This window comes from Lycium barbarum, chromosome 5 (assembly GCF_019175385.1).
Source record: "Lycium barbarum isolate Lr01 chromosome 5, ASM1917538v2, whole genome shotgun sequence".
NCBI classification, from domain to species: Eukaryota; Viridiplantae; Streptophyta; class Magnoliopsida; order Solanales; family Solanaceae; genus Lycium; species Lycium barbarum.
In genome coordinates, this window is record NC_083341.1 from 3,346,415 (window position 1) to 3,353,841 (window position 7,427).

Genomic DNA, 7,427 nt, shown 5'->3' on the forward strand with positions numbered 1-7,427 from the left:
GCTGAGTAATGACAAAGGGGTTAATATATAATGATTAATATTGAGGAGATTTTTATAAATAAATTGCTTACTTTAAACGTTAGCTTTATGTTTAAAAATTAGTTCAATCACTGCATCGCTAATACACATAAACTTATTCCACATCTCATTTCATATTCTACTTTACCTGTCTGACTTCTTCTTTTTATGTTTGTCCAAGAAAATATCACTTTCTATATATAGTACTAACTTTTAAATTCCTACATTTTACCTGACATGTTTAAGAGTCTATTTGGACTGACTTATTTTAGGCGTTTTTAAGTCAAAATAACTTTTAAGCACTTTTATAGTATTTGAATAAAATAAAAATACTTTAAAGCACTTGTTTTTTTGCCAAAACAACAAAAATAAGTCAATAATCATAAGTTAGAATTTCTAACTTATAACTTTTGACTTATAAGACCAAAGTCATAAGCCCATCCAAACGAACTATAAAACTACATAACTGAAAGGACATTTTGGTATACCGTATATATTTTTAATTTAAGATCACAATATTCCTTATTTTCTTAAATTACATGCCCAATTAAAATTAAGATATAAAATGGAATGAAAAAGATATAAAATGATATAGTACTGATCAAATTGAAACAAAATGAGAATATAAAGTCACACCTAATAACGCGTGTAGTATTTACATTACTTGTGCGCTCAATCAAATACTGTGTTATCGTACACGAAATTAATGTTTTTTTCAAAGCAAAGATTAATTATTTCAAAGCATCAAATCAAACGACTCTTGCTGATTTGACGTAACGATATTTCTGTTTTTGGCAATAAAAAACACGAAACGAAAAATCCAAGGAGGGAATCACATGGTTCATCGACATAGAACTATGTTGTGGGTCCCTATTTTTGTTTGAACAAAGCAATTTTTATTTTTAGTTTTGAACAAAGTAAGTTTTTTTTTTTTTTTTTTGGTTTTCTTTAGGATAATGCAGAAATTATGCAGATTCTGTGTCATTGGGGGCACCACCTGTCTATGGGATACTTTTACGAGTTTGTCCGTATTAAATATCTAATACAGTATGTTACATCAATTTAAACGTGATAAAGATATCTAATAAAACAAAAATAGAATGTAATAAACTGTTACCTTTGAGTAATTTTACGTGTACATATTTGACTCTTGTCACATCATTAAGGAACAATAAAAAAATGATACTCCAATTTATGACATCTAATTATTATAAATTATTTAAATAATTTAAATGAATCAAATATATTTTAAAAGTGTAATCACTAACAATTTCTTGAATTCCAACTCAATAATTAATAATAAAAATAAAATAGATATAAAATGATAAATTATCTTTTAATTTTTTATGCTATATAAGTAAAAGTGGACATTTATTTTTAGTATACTGAATAAGAAAAATAGACGAAGAGAGTATACTTAAATTGCATAAATTGGTATGCATGCACGTGTTTTACTGTTTCTCGAGGTTGATGGGCATAATTAAAAAAAATGATACGTGGTTAACATACTACGTAAAGAGTGCTTACGAACACGTACAAAAAAGTTTCTTTCAAAATTTGAGTCGTGGAGTTGTACACTTTATAATGTGTTCATGTACTCAATTAAGCTCATCATAATTTACATATTTTAAAAAAATTAATTGATAAATTTAAGGAATTATTAATCTATTCATTATTAATTCGGTATAAATATTCAACGTCATAAGTTCTTATCTATTTTGAAAAATGCCAAAGGGTGGAGAAAATGAAAAATATGACGGCATTCTTTTCAATTTCAAAATAAGTGGCTACGATAGCCCATGACCGGCAAAGTTCAACGTGATATAAGCACAGGAGCTAGCCATCTTTTGAATTGCTAATCTACAATCTATCTATCTACAATATATTAAAGGTATGAATATAAATATTGATTGACCAAAATATTTTTAAATATTGAACGATTTTTATATTCTTAATAAATTCTAATCCTATTTCTTTTCTAACGTATTTTTAAACCAAAAAAAATGTAAGAGACTAGGAACTTAATGACGTTAGGATACAATAGGACTAATCAAAACCCTTCCTCAAATTTAGGACTTTGAATGTAGAAGCAGCCCTTAAATTTTGGGTTATTCACCTTTATTCGTTTGGAAACTTAATAATTTCTTAAGGAGAAGTAGAGTTTTAAATGAACACTACTTCTATGACAAAAAAAACAAAAAGGTACTAGATATTAGAGATAATATTGGATTGTGACCACTATGAATTGATTTTTTTTAATATTATTTCATCAACAACTGATGATTCTTTGAATTCAACAAAAAAATTGCTCATGTTATGGGTTACTAATTTATTACTTGTAGTTGGTTTTTAAATCACCCACAATTATTAAAGAAAAAAAGTTGCAACGTTTGTGTAACATTAGACTCAAAATATGGTTAAATTTAACAGTGAAATTTCTTACGCTATGTGTGTACGTAGCAGGTTTTATTTAGGTAACTAACTTTCCTTATTAATCACCTAAGTATGAATTACAAAGCAGCCAACAACCACTGTCAGCTTAGTCTTAACAAAAGCCACAATCCTCCTATATCTACTTTACCACCAATTGCTATCTACTACTCCCTAGTAGCAGGTTACTTATACTACATTCTAAACGATCAGCCTATTTTAGTATACTCACTATAATTAGTATTTGACAAAATTATTTTCGCATTATTCATACAGTATAATTTTTGAACAAAGGATATTCAATTAAGTCCCCATTCTTCAAACTTACTCTCGCGCTAAATATCTTCGTGCATCGCACGAATATAGATACTAGTTAAACTAAAAAAATTACTATAAATTTGAGTGCTCGCCCAAAAATAATTACAATGATTACTCCATCCATCTCAATTTATATGACATTTTTTTTATATTTAACAACAATGTAACTCTATTTTTTATTTTTATCATTAATAAAATGATTTCTAGCTACAAGAATTTCTTTGGCTTGACCAGATGACTCAATAATGTTCCTTTCTTTATTAAATTTTGTGCCAGTCAAACACCCTCGTATAAATTGAGACGGAAGAGAGTAGTTAATATGCATATATTATGTACTAATTATACTTGTATTATACGTTTGTCAGCTTTTCTGCGGGATAGGCTTGGTGGTAGTTTGTAGCACATATCTGTCATATGCGTTTCTACTTTCCTATCAGTAGTATTAACACAATTTTCATAGTTTCTTGTTATTTGATTTCTGTTATTATTTGTGTTTTTTGTGCTTCGCTTACCGCATTACTTCGCTAGTGCTACCGTTCTTTTATGTATGTTGTGTACTGTTTTGTCTTATTAGTTGTCATGTCTCCTTCGTTTTCGTATTTTTCATTTCAAACTGTTTTGAACAACGTCACCTAAGTCTAGAGTTTATCAGAAATAACTTTTCTATCTCCACGAGATAGAGATAAACCTGCGTACACTCAATACTTCCAAATCCCACATGTGAAAATACACTGAATATATTGTTCTTCTTTATTCATTTGCCAGCTATTTTTTTGTTTGAACAAAGTTATGCCTTTTTTTTGTTCGTACTTCCTTTCGGATAATGAAGAAATTACGCAGATCCCATTCATTGTAGGCACCACCAGTCTTATGGGAGAAATGACAAAATTCCTTTCAAATTAAAGTGTACTGTTATACGTGTAAAGTGTCTACTACGTTGGCCAAATGTCTGGCAAGTTCAACATGATAAAAAGCCGTAGCCCAAATAAATTGGCCACGTACAAATAGCACGAGCTGGCCATCTTTTGGACTTGCTAATTACGTTGAAAAAGTTGCATATTTAATCACTCGTACTTATCTATTAGCTAATAATTTACATACATATATATATATTATATATTAATTATACTTATATTATAAAATTTTCCGTATTTTTATTTGAACAAAGCAAAATTAATGTTTTTTTTTCTTCTTCGTTTTGGATAATGATGAAGGAATTATGCAGATTCCAAAATGACAACATTCCGTTCAAACTAAAGTCTACTGTTGTACTACGTGTTAAGTGGCTATGATGGCCCATGACTGACAGGTCCAACATGATAAGCCATTGCTCAAAGCCCCAAATAAAATTGGTCCACGTAAAAATAGGACGAAGTGCACAAATATGAGACCGCTGTTTTAGCTGTTATCAAAGTTTAGATGAAGTATATCCACTTTGGAACCATATGAGATACATTAAATTGAAGTTTCAAAAATTGTATAAAAATTTGAGCAAACTTTCGAATATTATTGGTTTGAAGTCTGGCTTACTTTAGATATTTTTGCTTGAAATTTTGTAGGGCTTGTCACAACCAACTTCAGACATTTTGTACTGAAGTTGGCCAAGGCCAAACTTGAGTATAACTGTTGCACTTCGGACATATAATAGCTTGCCATCAGGGGTGGAGCCACATGTTGTGGTACATGTATATGATAAAAATCAGATATATGCAAGATTGGTGATACCGGGGCCGAGGGTACGATCAAATGAGCACGAGTATGATCACTCTTTTCTTCAAACCGGAGGATTGCACCAGATGTGGCTGATCCGAGAAAAGAGAAGTAGATCTGTTGGTCCGGTGTATCCGTAAATTCTGAGTTGAAAGAACTACTCCCTCCATCCCAATTTATGTAGCACATTTTGGATTTTATGAGTCAAACGAGTTTTCCTTTGACTAATTTTTTCATATGTCTTTTAAACATTGAGTTGTTAATTATTGTAATTTATAGTATTTTTTTTCTTGGTTTCCAAATATATAAATTTTATTTCAAAAAACTTAAAGCTTCTATGTCAGAATTTACGTTACAATTAAGAAGTTTGACTCTCGAAATTCGAACTGTGCGACATAAATTGGGACAGAGGGAGTACATATGACTTACTGTATCCCCTTAAACCTCTATTTTTTTACCTAAGCCACCTTTGCACATTTGTTTATTAGAAGTGTGTGAGAACAATAGAAAAAGGCAATGGAAGGATATACATCTCTAATAAACAACATCCACCAAACGAGGGTGCGTAAGGAACTCGAGCCATTTCAGTTTTAGTTTGAGTCTTTGGGAAAGAAAAAATATATATTTCTCGTTAAAGACAAGGAGAAAACCTATCAGTTAATCCACTCACAAACTTCCTTACAGGCATTATTAGGACTTAATGAAGAGCTCAACGATAATTAGGTCCTCCAACCTACAATAGCACTCTACATACTTAGAAATGCTATATCACAAGCTTAAAGATTCAAAAGTCGAATTAGATGTCCTCAACTCTTAGACCCTAAAAGAAGCCAAAGAACAAAACCCAGCTTTGACACAATTTTTAAAATCAAGACAAGTTGTTAGGATAAAAAGGAAAAGAAGAATGAAATAGAGCAACAGTGAGATAACTCCCAGCTTAACAGGTGATGAGATATTTGGTAGCTTGGAAAATATAGAGCTGCCAAAATCAAATAACTGGGAGTCATTTCTAGTTGGCTGTTAGATATCATTTGAGTGTTCTAGTAAGTTGACATTGTCGAAATTACATAGCTTATTTCTAGACGAGGGAACTAGAAGCATATGAGACATTTTATACCCCTTTTTTATGATTAAAATGTATAAATCTGATGATTAAGATGTGAAGACGGGATAACTAAGATTGTTTGTTTCTCATAATCTTAAGTAGTCATGGGGTGGTAGTGAATAACGACAACGCACCCAGTGAAATCCCACAATGTGGGGTCTAGGGAGGGTAAAGTGTACATAGACCTTACCCCTATAATGTAGGGAGGCTGTTTCTGAAAGACCCTCGGCTCAAGAGAAAGCATGGCAAAAAAAGGTCAGATAAGGACAAGCAATTCAAAATGTCATCTTCACATGAATCTTTAATTGAACATCATTTAAATGATTTTAAGACTGTACCAAATCGGAATGAATAAGACCTATTAAGAGCAAACATGTTTTTATAAGAGAAAAGAATACACTTATACAATTTGTGGGCTGAAATCTGAAAATTTCAAATTCAAACCTCCATTAACTGAAAACTGATAGACTATGAAATAGTCAATGTAAATATTGGCATAATCTTTTCATAATTAGCAAATGTATATTAGGCGTGATCTCTTCCTTATGTATAGCTAATTAGGTCCTATAATTTAGCCTAGTATTATGCTGACAGTTAGATACCTACTTTGTATATATTGACTATCATACATCAATACAGATTACGAATTGATTTCCTACATGGTATCAGATTAGGTTTCCTTCCTCACCTCCTAAACCTAGCCGTCACCTTCTTTCTAAACCTAGCCGTCTCCTTCTTCCTCCCTCACCTCTCTTCAATGGCTGACAAAAATTTCCATTCTGCTTTGACTGTCACGAATGTGAAATCCTTAATACCAATCACCCTTGACATGGAAACCGGCCATTATCACGAATGGGCGACACTCTTCAAGGTTCTAGCCCGCGTCCACTCCGTACTTGGGCACATCATACCACCAACTGACACCACCGAACTCACCGCGTACAACGCAGCGAAGGCGGCTGATCTTCCGCTTTGGAAACGGCTCAATGCGGTGGTTCTCCAATGGATATATGCCACCGTATCCCATGATATTCTTACCTCTGTTCTCGTGGCGGATGATGTTGCGGAGAAGGCTTGGAACCGAGTTGCTCAGATTTTCCAAGATAACAAACACTCAAGGGCAGCGTACCTTGAAATAGAATTCACCACCGTAAAAATGGCCGACTTCGGATCAGTTATGGCTTATTATAATAAGCTGAAGTTCCTCGCCGATCAGCTTGCCAACGTGGGGTCGCCGGTGTCTGACCAACGTCTGGTTCTGCGCCTCCTTGCGGGCTTGCTGGAGACATATGCACACTTTGTCACAACCATCCAGCAGAAGGACGTGTTGCCCTCTTTCTCTGAAGTGTGTTCCAAACTAAAGCTCGAAGACGCCGCTGCCAAGGAACGAGCCCGCGATTCTGGTCCCGCGGCTCTCATTGCCGATAATGATGCTCCCCCACCGCCACCTGGAGGAAACAATAATTCAAACAACCGTAATTATCACAATCGTGATAATAATCGTGGCAGGAATTACAACAAGAACAAGGGAAAGGGAAATAACAACACCAACAACCACGGGAAATCTGGCCGCGGCCGCGGCGGATAGACCAGCCACCACCAGTCGCCGATGGCCCAGCCACAAGCAGGGGGCTACTACTGGCCAGCCTGGCCACCACAGCAGTGGGCACTGCCCCCATGTCCGTATCCGACAAGGCCATGGCAGAAGCGTCCCTTAACGCCAAGGCCCAATGGCATTCTCGGTGCAGGTCCACGCCCATCTCTGCAGGCCTATTCCATGCATGGTCCATCCTATTCTGGGTATACTCCAACAGACGTAGAGGCCGCCATGCACACTTTGTCCATG